This window comes from Phocoena phocoena, chromosome 1, assembly GCF_963924675.1.
Source record: "Phocoena phocoena chromosome 1, mPhoPho1.1, whole genome shotgun sequence".
NCBI classification, from domain to species: domain Eukaryota; kingdom Metazoa; phylum Chordata; class Mammalia; order Artiodactyla; family Phocoenidae; genus Phocoena; species Phocoena phocoena.
Window position 1 is genome coordinate 66,663,575 of NC_089219.1, and position 18,790 is coordinate 66,682,364.

Genomic DNA, 18,790 nt, shown 5'->3' on the forward strand with positions numbered 1-18,790 from the left:
GCCCTGTGCATACCTCCATCACCCCATTTGATATGTGGTATTATAATTTTCTGTTTACTTGCCAGGTGCACCGAACTGTGACTCTTTGGAAGCATGGTCTGTCTGTCTGTCTTTTATGGTTTTATTTCTGTTTTTCAGCACCTTGCCAAGTCTACACAGAATGTGGACTCAATGAGCAGTTGCACCTTGAAGGAGTGAATATATTCACGTATATCATGGATATTGGTATTTTGTTACTTCCCCAACTCCCACATCCCTACACAGAGACACACACATTCTCACTGCATTCTGGTGTCTGTAGATTGTGAGTAGCCTCATCTGTGGTTTTCATTGTAGTTGTTGAAGCTCAAAGTCATGATCTGGCAGAAGTGACTACTAGAAGAATGTACTTCATGTTGAGTCCCGTTGTCCTTGTGTCCAGAATGTGCTTGACATTAGACCTCTTCTAGTGAAATTTCAGGGTGGTTTTATATCAGCACTATGGGAATGCGTTCATGTTAAACAAGAATATGGAAATATAAAGAAAGGCAAAGAATCGGGTTCAGACAATGCAACAGAAATGGGGCTGGAAGCCGGAGCTGTGAAAAGAGCCCATCTGCCCACTGCAGACTGTGATCCGGGCTCAGCACAGAGGAGTCGGTGTCTGGCTTCCACTCCCTGTTTGCTCCCCTCGTCTGCTCTCTGCTCATTACTTGGTTCCCTTTGACAGGACATGGGAGGCAGACACGGATTGCCTGGGGAGCGGGCTTTTACAAGTGTGATTTAATTCCATTTTGAAGTTTCTGTCAAAAGGGCTGATTTATTTTCCTCTCGTGGATGCATTATGTATGTGTTGCCATGTGAGATCAGTGAATTCAGAAAGGCCCTCCATGCTTTGGTCCGCAGACCCTCAGCCGTGCAATGCAATGCGGCAGCTGAGAGAAGCAGAGAGCCATGCTGGGCTCTGGAATAGACAAAGGCACAAATCCCATCTGGGTCTCCTTCAAAGCAAGCTGCTGTTTTGCAACAATCTACCCGTAAAAAAAGTTCTTACCAGTTTACTTAATGGGTGACTGGCCCTTTTGCTTTTATTTAGCCATCTGTTCTGGTCTATGTCCCTTTCAACTTGTAAGATCCGTCACCTCATTTAAGCTGTTACCTTGACACATTGCGATGTCGTGGACATAGTGATTCCACAGAGGAGCAAATTAAAACAGGTTTTCATGATTAGAAAGTTAAATGAGGTAAGGCTGTGGTAGTTACTGGTGAGATGAGGGGTTTTGAGGAGGCAGAACTCAAGGGACTTTCAGGTGATTGGAAGATTGGGCTGGCTGGACAGGGGGATGGATGGGCTTTTACACATCACAGGAGCTGAACAAGAGCAAAGACTTCTTTTAGGTGTGTCTGACTTTGTGGCCTTGCTCTGCTGCCCTGACGGAGACTCTGACCGGGGAGGATACAGGGGCCACCTTTGGGTTTCTTTTCTCCTTTGGGACATTCTGTGACGAGTAAAAGGAAGCCAATTCCACCAGGAAGTGGCGAGCTAAAAACACAACAGCACCCATTCCCAGAAAGTTACTTAGTTCCCCTTAAGTTTGAAGAAGAATCAGGGGCGAAGCCCAACTTCAGGAAGGAATACTTCACTGTGTCTTTGAAATGGAGTGGGACCCTGTGGTCCCCTCCCCCAACCCATGTCCTCCGCCTGCCTTTTGTCTGTGGAAAAACTTTAGCCAGAGAATAAGTTTAATCAGAGAAGTGAGAAAATGCAGAAGCAAAGGAAAACAGTCCAGCAAGACTAAATAATAATAGTTTAGTCAGTCAGCCTAGTTGAGGACCTTTAGCTCCTCCTTAAGGGCTATAGATAACATTCTGAGCCATATCCTCTGAGCTGTCTCATAGATACTGAAATCCCCACCAGGTGGAAGAAGTTAACTACGTGATGACAAGACTGTAGCCATGACATAAGCTGCCACAATTATGAGAATTGGCTTCAAAGAAATAGGAACCAACCGACCCTGGAACTTCAGACTAACTGTCCCTAACACAATCAAGATGATGCTGATCAGACCGCCACATGACTAATTTCAAGATGACAGAGCTGATAGACAACCCCCCCCCCCATCTTTAAAAGCTCTTGACCACTGGTTGTCAGTGCGGGGGCCACTCAACCTTTGGGCAGGCGTCCACCCTCCCCCGCGGTGCTGGCACCCAAAATAAAGCAAACTTTCCTTTCCATCAACCTTGCCTCTTTAGTACTGGCTTTTGAGCAGCAAGCAGCCGGACCCCCGCTTTCGGTTACATCTTCACCCTGGAGACAAGGCTGAGTTGTTCCTGACATCTGCCCTCAGCTCTGCTCTTTCTTCTTGCTCTAGACTTGACTTTCTGCCTGACCCCTTGATGGCTCCGTCCCGATGATCCATCAGTCCTTGAAAAGTAGGACTTAGAAAGCCAACGGCTTCGTCTTCTTACTCTCTTAAATCAATTCTGCCCTAACCACCCTGGTTTCTCCTGATATGATCAGTATTATTGAAGTTACCTGGACTCAAAATCTCAGGCATCTCTGAATTTTCTATCTGCCACTTCTATCCAATCAGATTATTTTCTGTAGCCAAGTTCTCTGTCTTCCACCTAAATTGAGTTTCTCATGTCTTTTCTCACCTTTTTACACTCCCTGCCACTGCTCTCATTTCCATCCCTGCTAGCCAATTGGAATGCTGTCCTAACTAGTTGCTGCCTATCTTTGGTTTCTCCCTGCTCCAGAGCACCTTACACACTGGCGTTTGATTGTAACTTAAAACATTCACATTTCAAAAATTAAACAAACATCTCCTTCTGCTTTCCATCAACTAACAAATTCAGTAGAGACTTCTCAGCTTGGTATCTGAGACAGTCCATAAAGTCATCGTTTGTATTTTCAGCTTTTTCTTCTTCTGTGTCCCAGTAAAACAAAGTGCTATGTGGCTATGAATAACGTCATGTTTTCTTGCCTCCTTACTCTGTTTCCTCTTCCTAGAAAGCTCTGATCACACATCTCTATTGATTAAAATGCATGAATTTTATCAAGCTCAGTCTCAAATACATCTCTCCTTTCCCATGGCAGTCAGATGCAGTTGCTCCTACTCTGGTTTGATGACAACATGTTTAGGGGATGTTGTAATGCTGCTTGACGTGGATTTTTTTTCCTACTCTTGTTAGCTTTTTGAATCCTTTGCGTATCGTATAGCACTAAGTTTCCTTCCTGTAGAGGGTGCTAGGTAAAGAAGCGGAATATGATTTGTAAGGAGACTGGGTCTATGAGAATGTGAAAAATCCATTTATTCATTCACTCAGGTGTTTGTTGGGTGCCTACAGTATGTAAGGTACTGTGTTGAGGACCTAGGATACACAGAGCAGTATGGCACAGTACGCCCCAGTTCTCCAGGAACTCAAAATTACATGCAGGAAAAGTCACATAAGGAATTATACCATGAAAAATGCACAACAGTAGAAGTGCCTTCAAAGTATTGGAGTGGCGGGACTTCTTACCTCTATTAGGGTAGATAGGTTGGGGCTGAGGGGATAATGGTGGGGAGGGAATTGAGCAGTTAGGAAAGGCTTCCTGTAGCTGGGAATGTCTGACTTGGGTTTTGAAAACTGCATGGGAGTCACCAAGGAAGGTAGGAAGGTAAGAAGGGATTGGAATGGGATGGAAAGGTAATCCAAGAAATCTGCTGTTTGTTCTCAGAGGCTCAGCACACTAGGGCAGCCTGGTCACCAAATGATTATTTTCTGTCTCCAAGTGAAATATCCTAAATGACAAAGTCCTTTGATCCCTTTGAAAGAGAAAGGGAGAGGAAGCACCTCTCAGAGACTGCTTTTGACTGAAAGTCATTCATTCTTCTTTTCTTTTTGACTGTTTTGTAGAGAAAGTCTGTGATTGCAGTGAGCTTCATAGCAGCGTTCCTCTTCCTGCTGGTTGTGCGCCTTGTGAATGAAGTGAATTTTCCATTGCTACTAAACTGCTTCGGACAACCTGGTGCAAAATGGATACCATTCTCCTATACATACAGGCGGCCCCTTCGAACTCACTATGGATACATAAATGTGAGGACGCAAGAGGTAAGACCTCAGAAGGTTACATAGGGTTTGAGGGTATCCATGGTAACAGCTTTTCTTTAGGAGCAAGGTGGCTTGCAATCAATGAACTCATTACTCTCTGCCCCAGTGAGCTTCTTTGGGTCCCTTACATTTTCTGTTTTCTCCTTCTTAGACATTTACTGACACATGTCTAAAGTCTGCTGCCCCTCCTACATCAAATCTTCTGATTCACTGGCTTCATGTGGAGTTGAGGAAGCAATTACATGTTTTCCTGGTGGTTTGTAGCATAACATACATATCTTTCCATTTAGAAACTCTGATCAGCAGTGACCAGCTGGAGAACTGGCTGGCTTTATTTCTTGGAGGTCAACTGGTTGGGGACGGCTCTTTGTAGAACTGCAGAGAAGCATTTATACTCTTTAAAACTCTGTAATCCTTAGACCTGGAGCTAGAAAAGGCCAAGCTGATTAAAAAATTCTCAGTGGCTGCAGAGAAAATGGGGTTTAAAGAGTTTCCAAATTTAAAGGGGTTAAAATCATTCAAATCCTATAATCACTGAACCTCTAAATCTTTGTAGCCAATTGATGGTACAGAAGAGGATGGAGGTATATTGACAAGTAGAAAGTATACACTGTGCCAGCACTTTTGCAAGCAAGGATTTGTGTCATGGAGCGAAGTAGAAATAAAATGGACCTCACAAAATGTATGAAGTGTATAGAAGTGATTAATAAAATTGTTTTCACCATTTGTTTCAATGGAGTGGGATGAATGTGAGGTTAATATTCATCGATGCCAAGTCCAAGCCTGTTGGAAGTTGTTGGTGACAAAGGTACAAGTCATTAGTGTGTCTACATCACTGGGAAGAGTTTTGGATCAGGTCCCGTTGAAAGGTCATTTTTGCAAAGATAGGAGAGAGGAGAGTTACCCACAGAATGCTACTCCCATCCCAAGAGTTATTCTTAGCATCAGGGAGGGATGTTGAAAACTGGCTTGGTCCAGACCCTTTTGCAGGCAATTTCACGCCTGAGTCATTGCTTCTGGTTAGTTTGATTCTTTGAAAATTGTTTCTATATCTGCAGGATTTACAAGCTTTTTATTAGACCTTTATAGTTAAAAAAAAACAAGGCACCATTAATAACATAAATTTTTAGGAGCCTTGATGTATATCCTTTAATTGGCTTTGAATTAATTTTTTTCAAAGTGTCTACTGCTTGAATTTGTTGAGTGTCCTAATAAATTGATTACCTATATAAAAATGTATCTCTTAGAGAATAGTTTGTTTCACTCTTGTCTTTTGCTACTTTTATTTCTGGCTGTCCTTTAATATCCTGTAACTCTACTGGATTGTGTTAATCATTTCACAAGTGCCTGTCATGGGTAGAAAATGAAACATGTGACTGAATTGTCTCACGAATTACTTTCATGAGGGAAATCCCACCAAAAAGAGCCTTTCATTTGTTTAAATGTTAATAGGCTGGATTTTGGAGTGTTAGGGGAAAACTGAGCTAGGGCTGCAGTTATTAAATTAGACATATTAACCAGCCACCTTTGAAATTCTTTTGGTATAATTTTTTTTTTTTTTTTTGCGGTACGCGGGCCTCCCACTGTTTTGGCCTCTCCTGTCGCGGAGCACAGGCTCCGGACGCGCAGGCTCAGCGGCCGTGGCTCACGGGCCCAGCCACACCGCGGCATGCGGGATCTTCCCGGACCGGGGCACGAACCCGTGTCCCCTGTATCAGCAGGCGGACTCTCAACCACTGCGCCACCAGGGAATCCCCTGGTATAATTTTTAATACAATGACTTTACTACAGGATATTGATCATTATTTTGATCATGTGGAGGTAATTTCTTGAGAGGGAACATGATTACTGGAAAGAGTTTTTAGACTACAGAGGCACACAGGCATGATTTTGAGTGCCAGTTTTCACACTTACAAAAACAAGGTCAACTAGCAAGTTATTACGAGGATTAAATAGGACAAAGTGCATGAGGTGCCCAGTTCCAAATTGATGTTCAATGAATGAGTTTCTTTTGCTGTCCCAGTACTTACCAGTTATGACATGAAATGCTCAGTGTGAACAACACCAAAATACCAAAGTCTAGAGTGCCAGACTTCAAAGGATCTGGATTCAGGAAGTAAACATATGAAGGAGTTCCCAATCTCGTTAGAAATCAGAGTTTTGCAAATTAAAACCACAATGAGAAGGAAGAAAACAGCACAAGGAGGTACATGTACACTAAATGTCAGATTGGCAAAACGTCAAGAAACCAACAATACCAAGTGTCGGTGATGATGTGGAACAATAGAAACTCATATATTAGCGGGGGGAACAAGCGCTTTGGAAAAAACAGCTTCCCATTATCGATTAAAGCTGAAGATCTGCGTACCCTATGTCCCAGCATTTCCAGTCATCCGTATATTCACTAGAGACATGCATGAGCACATGCAGTGGGAGGCGTGGATGACGTGTGCAGCAGCATTATTCATAACAGCTAGAACCTGGAAGCAGCCACATGTCTCTCAGTAGGAGAATGGTTAAAATTGTGCTACATACACTGGAATACCACACATCGTTGGAAACGAGGAAATGGCAGCCATATGTGATAATACGTATGAATCTTAGACAAACATAATTTTGAGCAAAAGATGCAAAAAATGAGAGAATACAAACAGTGTGATTCCATTTATAGATCACAGGAAGAGACAAAACTAAACGATGTTGTTTAGGGAAATGTATAGGAGGTAGAACTAAAAAGGAAAAAAAAAAAGAGCAAGGGAATTAGATATCACGTAAGTGAGAAGAGCAGTTACCTCTGAGAGAAATGTGTGGTTTGTGATTAGTGTGAGTTTCTGAGATATCAGCAACATTCTATCTCTTGATCCAGCTGGAAGTTACATGGGGGTTCACATTCTGAATATTTATTAAATATGCATTCATGTTGTATGCACTTTTCTCTGTCTATTTTATAATAAAAGATTAAAAATACATTCTGAGCCCATGTAGGATATTTATTGACTGGAATCACACAAAGCGTTTTCATCTACTTTAACAGCAAGAAATATTTAACTAAAAAAAGCAATGGGATAGTAACCTATCTAAAATAAACTAAAAATATTTGAAATAGGCAATTTCATTTCATGTAAAAACTAGCAGATATACAGCTAACTTATTCCTCTAGTCTATGCATGATAGAAAGGGAGGCCCCAGGCTGTGACATTAGTACAGGTAATAAGCAGAAAATTTTGCATGGAAGTTGAAAAAAAATGTATAACACTCCAAAAGAATGACAGATTTTCCTCCAAACTCAGATAGTTCTAGGCTAAATTGGGAGGAAAACAAATTCTGGTGACCCTTGTTGATTTCATTTTTCCTTCTCAAAATTCTACCCTTCCCACCCCCATGCCTGTGCTCTACTCTTAGCCCAAATTCTCTGTACATTAGTCCTCACCAAATAATGGCTTCAAGCGCAGGCCTTGCCAGAGATGATTGTATTAGACTATTAGACTCAGAACGAAAAATCTTCAAGAGCCAAAGTAATATAGCAAAAATGATAAGTGGTGGGTTTGATGTTCTGGGGCAAATAGCTATAATAGTGGCCCTCAAATTTTGCTTCAAAGATAACTACACACTCCTGTGTGCCTATTCACTCTATTCTAATCCAGAGAAGGGTCAATAGCTATGGCTGAGCCGAGTCAAGTAGTAACCAAGATAATCTATTTATTTGAAAATCTTGGTCCTTGAGGGTTTTTCAGAAATTTCTCAGAAGAAAGCGCATGCTTTCTAGAAACCACCAGAAGTCCAAGAATTTTTTTAAACACATAGACATGCCAGCAATGACTTCCAGACTTAGAGCATCTGCAAACATGATCATTGTTGATGATGGTTTTATGGCCCAGTGCTTTAGCTGGATCAGACATTGCTGCCACTAGACAAAAATTTTATGAGCGGAAATGTTTACAAGAAAGAATGTCTCTCCACTACTGTCTAAAAAAAGATGGGGCGTGGGAGTGGCAGGATTAGGTTGAAGATTTTGCGGACACTGGAGAGCTGAGTTGCTTGGGAGCAAAATTTGCTTCTCTTGTTATCTTTAAAAACACACCATTGTAAAGCAATTATACTCCAATAAAGATGTTAAAAAAAAAAAGAAATAGTAAGTGAAAAATAAAAAAAATTAAAAAAATAATAAAATAAAAAAACAAAGATGAGATGAGTTCCGGTCCCTTTGGCTTGGCACAAGCGGAAGTATAAGCAGTCTCATGAATCTGATAGTCTGTCGTGAAGGCCTCCCATATAGTAAAGTATACCCAGTTCAAGCTCGGCTTCATTTTATCAATTCACCTAGTTTTTGAATGGTCTGCTCCCAAAGGAAGTACAAGAAGTAAATGTACAAAGAACACAGGAGAGATAAATAGATGGACTTAGTTACATTTCATATGGTTGGAGTATTTTTTTTCTGGTCCAGATCCATAAAAAGGAATATGCAGTGAAAACTATGAGGACTAATCTAGAAGAGTTAAATTGAAAGAAATAAAATACGCATCCCACCACAATAATGACAGTCTAAATATAATATATATTATATATAATATAATATAAAGTTGGTGATTGGCTCCCATTTTTTGCCCTGTCCCCCTTCCCTTTCCTAACCAGTATAGACTAAAGTTCTTATATTTGGGGGAGAAGTCTTGAGAAGCAGGGAAACAAAATGAGTGCCAACTAACTCGGTGAGTGCTGAAATGCTGAAAGTCCCTGCTGGCCACAGAACCCAGAATTCCTCATCAGTACTTAACGTTTGAGCTGACCGCCACCAGGAGGTAGCGCCATGCTGAAGCTGGGACCGGGAAAGATTTAGATTTTGCAATAGGTCCTATACTTCCCCTGTGTCCCACCCCTGCTTTAATCCCTGACCTGCTAGCTGTTCATACTTGCCCTCTCATGTCACTACTGGTTAATAATGCAGCCTTGCATTTTAACAGGACTGAATTTGAGAGAATCCCCCTATAGCTTTATGGCAGTTAGTGTATTATCCTTTGACCTCGGACATGGTAAAAAGCATATAACATCTATATGTGTTTCAAAAAAACCCACAAAACTCTGCTTTCTCCTTAATGCAAGTTTTAACGATTCATTTTAAATTAATTGTGGCAGAAAAAAGGTATAAAAGACCAAAGTACCGCAGGGCTCGGTTCCAGGTAATGATTGTTTCTCCCGGTTGAGATCATGTCGGATTTTGAGGAAAGAGAAGGAAATGAACTTTAGGCTAGATTCTATCTGTAATTTCCAAACCGTGGAATCAGTCATTGTGTTATCTCTTTTGTGGTGACCTGGTGTGAGACATTGCTCAGAGCAAGCAACCTGCAACTTGTTTGCATTAACTACTAGATAAGAGAATCAAGCTCTGGAGTTCCATAGGATGCCACAGCCAGATCTTCCTGGTGATCAGGGGGGTGGCAGGTGTCTCCATCTGATAAGAGAGCCCTAACATATTAGAGCTGCAGAGGATTTCAGGTACTTGGGGCAGAGTGCTCTTTCAGATGGTGCTAAAGATGTGCTAAGTGAAGAAGCACAGGATTTCTAGAACACAGCAATCAAGTTGTAGGGCTTATATTGGTTTGCTTAACAATTTAATGAGGCTGAAATATGTCTCTTATAAAAAGAGAACATTTTAAAGCTTCAAGTAGACTAAATAAGAATACTTAGGATCAGTTGCTGTGACAGACAGGCCGCACTAGCCTAATTAAAGACGTGCATAACACATTGATGTTGCAATAGCATTTCCCGAATTGTAGTTATAGCGACAATTAAGAAACAGAGCTGACTTTCTTGGAAGTAAAAGCACACACTCCACACATTCAAATAAACGTACACATGTAACGAAAGCTGACATGAATAGGTTTTCTGTATTTGGGAATACAGACTTTGGATTTTACATAAGTATATTGAGAGCAATTATATGCAAATATATGTTCCAAAATATTAAAACTGATTAATTTAATTGTTAACTAAAATCTGAACATTCCATTTGTGTAATCGTAAAGCAAAATAACTTTCAACTATTGTCTTGTTATAGGAAAGGAAACAACTGAATTAAAATATAGCAAAGATTACTTCCTTGGCATGGGCATATTGGTTTCGTCATTTTGAAGATAATTTATCTTTTTCCTAAGCGTGAGGGAGTGTACTTATTGAGTGGAGACAAGATTATGTTTCTCAATCTGGTTGTGAAAGAGCAGCTCCCAAACAGTGGCCAGATCTCAAGGCAGTCTAAGCTCCACTGCCAAATGAGAGGGACGGACACTGCTGTGGGTGATAATTCCAGAAAGCTTTTGTGGGAGAGGTGAGCCATGTGCATAGCGTAAGGATTTGATGGGACTGAGAGAGAAGGGAAAGTAGAGTTGAAGAGAAGAGCGAAACTTTTGCGCTGGCCATTTTCCTTCGGCTCCTACCACTCCCAAGTAGGCCAAGAGCGCTACACTTAGCCATAGTCAACTAACGTCTGCACTAGGAATCACCACTGCCTCACACTCTGTTGACTCATTTTTCACCTCTCTCTGGTTCCATTACCCTTAGTTTTTATCTTCCAGTTCCCCATATTGTTTGGTTGGTTACCCGGTCTTGGAGTGCTCTTACCTTGATCCTGATGCCACGAAAACCGTATACACGGTCACTTCTAATAATGCTTCATTTTGTGTACCGCTGACAAGGACGTGGCACCCCATGTTCAAGGGGCGCCTGAGGCACCGCCATAGGCCTGCGTGATCCTCTGACTTTCCAGAGAAAGAAATCAGACACCTGTGGGGGCAGTCAGTAGGGCAATCTGCCTGGAATGCAATTTACTCTAGGGGATAGAAGGTAGAGGATACATTCACTGGGTAATTATGATCTGGGGATGTGAATGGGATCCCTGGAAAAGGAAAAACTACACTCTTACTTGCAAAACAGTAATGCATTTGTACAATGTATGTATCCATCCATAGTCATGAACCACTATGTAAAATATACAGAAAATAGATCCGTATGCACATACATGCATGCAATATATACATGCACTCATGCTCACAGGACAATTTACACTTTCTCAAATACAAACATACAGAGACTATATACATATACACTATATTATATCATAAAATGGTTAATAAATATAATTATCTGGTTAAGTATATATAGTGCCTTTTATTGCTCGCCACTGTCCCTTTATTACAGAAACAATCCCTTCCCTTCTGACTACAGGGGTGAGCAGAAGATTCAGGCCAGTGATTGACCAATCTCGTGATGGGTCACGGGGTGGACATATGGCCCGAGATGAGCCATTCCGAACCCTTCCCAGAGTTTATTGTTTTTCTGTGTAATGCTGTGAGAAAGGCCCTCTTTTCTTTTTAGTGGTAGAGCTGTGGAGATTTGATTCTCTGGGTGTCAGTGGCTGTGTTCCCTGGAGAGAATGAGACCAAGACGTTGAGAGAAGCAGAAACCAGTTGCAGAGCTCAAGCAAGGGCCTGGACCGTACTCTAGTGCTGAGACCAGCCATTCTTGAAGTCAGCCTACCCACCTCTGTGGTTTGACTGTAGAAGCCAGTAAATCGCTCTCTTTCATGTCTGCATGTTTCAATTATGTTTTGGTCACCTGCAACCACAAGAATCCTAGCTGATTATATATATATATATATATATATATATATATATATATATATATACATTACATATTATAGTTATTTGACAGCAACAGCAACCAAACCTTCTGAATCTCATCTTTAAGCAAGGTGCTGCCTGGAGGATGTGAGGAGTTATCTTTCCAAATCCGTGCTTCAAACGTGCTGGGAGGCCGAGTATGAGAAGACATACCCGTCAGTCCATCAGTTGGCTCAGGTGTCTGCAGAGATGCGCCCTATATATCTCCCTGCTCAGGGACATATGTTTAGGAAATTAGCTTGTCCTTTTGAGGTAGGAATGTGAAGGTCGCAATTTCCCAAGATTATAAAGCCAGAAAATGACCCGATAAGACTCATTACTCACTGAATTTCTAGTTTACTCAACAGATTAATCATAGAGTTTTCTGACGATTATTCAGATGAAATCTCCCTTATTGCTATGAGGCACCATCAGTCAAAACAGATTGATTTTTACTTTACAAATCACATCTGTTATTGATGAAAGATCTGGTATTATCATGGTTTTCAACGTAGTAATTGGTTCCCCGGGAAGATATAAGGAAATTTTATTCATTATCCAACCTTAGATAGAAAAATGCTCATTTGCCAGTTGTATGTTAACACTCTTGAAAGGGGCGTATTAGAAATTCAAATATCAAATTACCTCGTGTGTGACAAGCAAAGAAAAACAAAACAGAGTACCCACAAAGACCACCCTGACTTGACAGTTGAAAAAGATAATAGAACTGGGGCCCCAATGGTAAGAGTTTTTGTTCATCTTTTCTCAAGTTCCAGCTAATAGCCTGACGGAGTGACTAGCACAAAACCATTCATCAAGTAGCCATTCAGCCACCAAATATTGAATAAGTCCTTGTTCAGTTCCAGACAATGTGCTAAGGCTCAGCAATGAACTCCACTTTAAAGAAAAATTAAGATTGGGGTTCACTAAGGAAGAGAAAGAGATAGGTTTGGTTTGATTACAAGTACCCTGGAACAATACCACCTGGAGGGCATTGACATTTCAGCATGACAGATTTATTCTGTTGCTGTTAAGAATAGTGAACATTCAAGTAATTTCAACTAAACGATTGTATTCAATACCTGGAAGATAATTTGTCACTAAGTAGATGGCATCAAATTGTGATTTCTCATTTTCCAGAGTAGGCTTACAAAGGCTTACTTACAAAAGAAAAATATTCATTAAAGAATTTTTTATTTCAAGAGTAACTATATAGCTCCTATATTAAATATTATTCCGTAAGGCTTTGGAAGAGGTATATCTGGTTAATTGAATAATCTGGCTAATAGAATATTTTAAAGTATTTAACAAACATATTATTTAAAAGGAAAATGAAAGTAAGAGTTCTGGTCTGGCAATATGGTGGCCTGAGATAACCTGACAATTCTGCTGTAACACCAGGACATGCTGGATAAAATAGGATATATTATTTAATGCCCAGCTGGCTTTGCTAGAAAGGAGGGAAATCGTCAGGCACCAGAAACTGAGAAGGAATGGAAAGAGAGGTATAAGCCTGAAGACTGATGGTGTGGTTTCCTGGGAGTTTATCAGTATCAGTGACTGAGGAGATGGGTTATATCCACCCTACAGGTTAGAGGGCAAGGCCTGGGTCCAGCAAAGGCAGAGAGTGAGAAAACCCCCTCCCCCATCCTAAAGCTGGGCTTTTACAAGCTTTCCCCAAGTGAAAGGTTGGGCTAGGAAAGAAATCATGAAAACTGGCACAGAAAACAGATAAGGAAGCTTATTTATTTATTTATTATTCTTATTATTTTTTGCGGTACGCGGGCTTCTCACTGTTGTGGCCTCTTCCGCTGCGGAGCACAGGCTCCGGACGCGCAGGCTCAGCGGCCGTGGCTCACGGGCCCAGCCGCTCCGCGGCATGTGGGATCCTCCCGGACCGGGGCACAAACCCGCGTCCCCTGCATCGGCAGGCGGACTCTCAACCGCTGCGCCACCAGGGAAGCCCAGGAAGCTTATTTATATCTTTGGTCTTTAGATAACAAAAAATTGTCCCTGGAACTTCAAAATGCCAGACCTGTACCCTAGTGGTTTTACAATTTGAATTTTACTGCTTGCACTTTCTAGGAACTCTGCAAGCTGAGAAATCAACCAAAAATTTGGTCCCTAGCTGGTAATAAACTGGGGCTAAAGGAATTGGGACTCCTCTAGAGGGTGTTCCCAGAACCCAGACGCAAGGGATTCTTAGAATGCACTGTTGGAAATTACAAAACACAAGGAAATGGTCTATTTATTGTGATTATTCACATGCTTTGCTATAAAAAAATATGACTGTTTGACTACGATGTGTTTCCCTATGCCCAATTGTGGTGTTTCATAATATACTGAACATTTGCTCTATCATCCTCCTCAACTGAAAATTCTGAATTCTAAAATATACCTAGTCAAAAGGATTTGGGATAAGGGATCATAGGCCTGTGTGTTTAAACACCTCACACACTATTATCTTTTAGTCCTTACAGACAACGTACTATTTCACTAATCTAACTCATTTTCCAAGGCCCCAAATTGGTGATTCTATGCCTGTGACTTTGGTTATCTTGTGAGGCAAAGGAAGAGACTGAGAACGCCTTGGTCAGCAAATTACATTAAATGGTTTCATGGAGGCTTCATCCATTCAAGTCAGAAAGCTCATTGGATCACACTTGCTGAAGCCACTACATGCTGGGCACTTTGCTAGGCTTGGGAATTGTAAAGACGAGACCACTCTGTCTAAAACTACAGAACAATTTTTCTTAATGTTAAATGGTAATAAGCAAGATAGAGTAGTATATGCAGAGGATTATTTTAACTCTTTATATGTAGACATAGAAAGAAGTTTTGGAGACGATACCTCGAAATATTAACTGTAGTGGTCTATGTCTGGGTGGTACATTTTAGGTGACCATTTGCTTAAACATGTTTTCCAGTTTTTATACAATGAGCACATATTGCACTTATTACTAGAACAAATTACTGGAATTAAATACTTTATTTTTTAAGCAATATCTATCTGTGAAACAGAGATCTATCTGTGAAACAGCTGTTTCTGTTATCAAAAAAAAACAGAATTTAAAATGTCTAGATAGGTATATTGTTTGGAGTACTTTTAGAAGTGAGTATTCTTTTACTCCTCTGTGGCTTGCTTATAGTGACTTCCTTCCAGAGTACAACATGGAAATGGGAAAAAAAGTAATTTTACAGTGGAGAAACTTGACAGACTCTACCTTAGCCAGGTGGTCCAGGTCAACATCAATAGCGATAAATCATGTTGGTAGTATGTTCCCTTAGGAAGATGTGATGAAAATGGCAGTTTGCCTCTGTAGTCTTCTTCCCCCAAACCCATAACCCCTGACTAATGAGAAAAACACCAGAGAAAAAACAAGGAAAGTCTGAGAAACTTCCAGAGCCATGAGGATCCTAAGAAGATATGTCTACTAACTGTAACGTGGTATCCTGGATGGGATCTTGGAACAGAAAAAGGGCGTTAGGTCAAAACTAAGGAAATCTCAATCAAGTATGGACTTTAGTTAATAGTAATTTACCAGTATTGTTTCATTCATTATAACGAATGTATAATACCAAAATACGATTTTGATAATAGGGATAACTGGATGTGGGGTATATGGGAACTCTGTATTGCCCTCTTATTCCCTGTAAATCTAAAACTGTTCTAAAATAAAAAAGTTATTGTAAAAAATGGATTTGGGTTTTTGACCTGTGTATCTATCTGGAAGGCTGGAATTGTCATTAACTGAGATGGAGGAAGACACAGACTGAGTGGTTGAAAATAGTTTGAAATATATACTGGTCCAGCTCCATAGGGAAGGGATGTATAAGACAAATGCATTGCGAATACATCAGTGTTTTAATTTTCTATACTGAATACAACATACTTTCAGGGAAAAAAATAAGTATTATAGAAATAATTCCTGCCTTCTCCTCAAAAAGCTTATGAAATACAAGTCCTTCAAAGATTCCCCCAAGAATACATGTGGAAGTCAGTGTGAGCTTTTAAATTCCTCTTAGCTGTACTCATACACTTCAGCGGTTTCTTTTATTGTACAGCAAACCACTTTTTTGGCAATGTAAATTATTTGTGGAATTTCTGGGAAGAAAAGGTACAAACTAAACAACTTTTTGGTCATTCCATATGGTATTGTATTTTGCCAATAACTCTTTCTAGTAAAGTTTAATAATATTTGTTGGATTGAGGACACTTAGCTATCAATAATATTGATGATGATGATGATAATAAGGCAACACATGTAGTGCTTACTATGCGCCAGACATTGTTCTAAATGCTTTACATATACTAATTTATTTAAGCCTCATAATAACCCTAATAAGTAGGTATTATTAGCATCCCATTTTTCAAATGAGGAAACAGGGGCATAGAAAGGTTAAGGTGGAGTTGCTGAGACTTATACCCTGGCTCCAAAGTTCCTGCTCTTGACCACCACACATACTGTCTCTTGTAATAATAGCTACCATTTATGTAATCACATCTCTGCTCTGGAAAGGCTTATGAAACTTGAGGCTAAAGAGAGGGACTACTTTTCTCCTCAAAAAATGCCTCTTCCACATTTCTTATGTATGCCAGAGATAGGCAAATGCTCATTGAAGCACTTTGATAATTTCAAAATGTCCTGTATAGGTTATTTTGCCTATAGTTTTAGTATGTGGAAATACTGTGTACAAATGTTATATTTTTCTGGTCTTTGTTATTTCTCCCAAAACCCTTGAGACAGAAGTACTTTTATTTAAATATCCTGTTATGCAATCATTTTCTATATATTCTTTCTCTATATGCACATATTTGTGAAGTTGTAATTGTGGTGTATGTAAAAGTTTATGGATATTTTTTACATTGCTAACCATTTATCATTACTATCCTACAGTCCTCTCTTTCCCTTTGTTTTGGGAAGCCCATTTCATATATATATATATATATATATATATATATATATATAGTTCGATTTTCATACACTGTGAAATGATTACCACAGTAGGTTCAGTTAACATTCATCTTCTCATATAGATACAATAAAAAGAAAAGAAAGAAGAAAAGAAAAAAAGGATCATACAATTCTAAACACTTTTCTGAAAAGTATCTGTTTTGCCCACAATTTTTTTCTATTTTTTAAATCAAAATATAGTTGATTTACAATATTGTGTTTCAGGTGTACAGCAAAGTGATTCAGTTATATATGTATTTCTTCAAATTATTTTCCATTCTAGATTATTACAGCATATTGAATATTGTTCCCTGTGTTATACAATAAATCCTTGTTACTTATCTATTTTATGTATAGTAGTTTGTATCTGTTAGTCCCATACTCCTAATTACACCCCCTCTTCCCCTTTGGTAACCATAAGTTTGTTTTCTATGTCTGTGAGTCTGTTTCTGTTTTGCATATAGATTCATTTATATTATTTTTTAGATTCCACATATAAGTGATATCATATAATATTTGTCTTTCCTTGTCTGACTTACTTCACTTAATATGATATTCTCTAGGTCCATGCCTGTTGCTGCAAATAGCATTCTTTCATTCTTTTTTTATGTCTGAGTAATAGTCCATTGTGTGTGTGTGTATATATGTATATATATGTATGTATGTGTGTATATATATATTTTTTTATTAGCTCTATTTTTTGTGCTCATTATTTTGGTTCATTGATCAACATTTGTTTTTGGTAAATACTATTATTATTATTATTTTTCTTTGCGGTACGCGGGCCTCTAACTGTTGTGGCCTCTCCCGTTGCGGAGCACAGGCTCCGGATGCACAGGCTCAGCGGCCATGACTCACGGGCCCAGCCGCTACGCGGCATGTGGGATCTTCCTGGACCGGGGCATGAACCCGTGTCCCCTGCATCGGCAGGCGGACTCTCAACCACTGCGCCACCAGGGAAGCCCAGTAAATACTATTTTTAAAATTATTGTTCCTTGTGGGGTTAGACTTGCTTCCTCTTTGCTCACCTTTTTTTTCAGAATATTAATTCACCTCTACATCATTTTGTTGAACAAAATGGAAAGTCTCGGTTGTATCAGACAACTATGTGCATAACAGTTCTGTGTAACAAATCACCCCAAAACTCAGTGGCTTAAACAATAATAACTTATTCTTGCTCACTCTTCTGTGGGTCAGCGGGGATACTGCCCATCCAGTGGGCTCCGCTGGGCTTAGCTTCAAATATGCAAGTTGGGCCCAGGTCTGCTTCCTGTGTCACTCTTCACTGATGACCTCTGGGCCAACTGGAGTATATTCTTCTCATGGGGAAGGCAAAAGCACAAGAGATTAAGCCCAACTTTGGAAGCACATTGCAAGCTTCTGCTGGCTTCACATCTGCTGACATCTCATTGACCAAAAGCAAGTCACAGAGCCAAGCCCAATATGAAGATGCAAGAAAGTACACTTCACCCACCATGAGGCCAAGGCAAGTTACATGGCCGAGTCCAACATCACTGGAGTGGAATGTACTCCTCCTATGGAGGTGAGTGTAGAGAGAATGCATATTTGCTTCAAATAACTTCATCTACCCACACTAGTGAAATATTGATTGGAATTGCATTATATGTTAACTTGATAAAAACAAATGTTTTAATAACAGTTGCTCTTTCTATTAAGAATGTATTATCTATACAAGTAATTTTTAAGTAATTTGCTGAAAAAGAGCATGTATATACATTTTAAACAAAGTTCTTGTGGCATCTAATAGGAGTTCAATAAATGTTTGCTGAGCTGTTTTTTCTTTTTCTTATCATTAGTACAAGCTAAAATCATATTTATAGCTGTTTAATTTTGGTATGCAGAAATGCTATTAATTTCACATATTTGTCTTGCATTTTTTGCTATACTAAAGAGTTCTAGTTAAGGTTTAGAAGTTTCCTTTGGATTTCTCTGGTGCGCAATCTCAATGTTTTTGAATGATCTTTTTCTCATTTCTTTTCAATGTTTATTGCACTGACTAGAGCTTATCAAACAGTTGCAAATTTTAAAAGAGTGCTTCTAATGCTTGATCACTCAGCATAAAGTTGACCTGACTGGGTTTTCTTTACC

At 39.7% G+C, this 18,790-nt stretch overlaps 1 long non-coding RNA gene across 1 annotated transcript in view; it reads left to right on the forward strand.

The window, feature by feature from the left end:
- Nucleotides 1–5,433, forward strand: part of LOC136130740 (uncharacterized) — a 246,883-nt gene extending 241,450 nt beyond the window's left edge. The window contains exon 2 of the long non-coding RNA XR_010656347.1: nt 3,883–5,433. This is a non-coding gene — a long non-coding RNA (uncharacterized lncRNA). The remainder of the gene's footprint in view (nt 1–3,882) is intronic.
- The last annotated feature ends 13,357 nt before the right edge of the window (nt 5,434–18,790 follow it).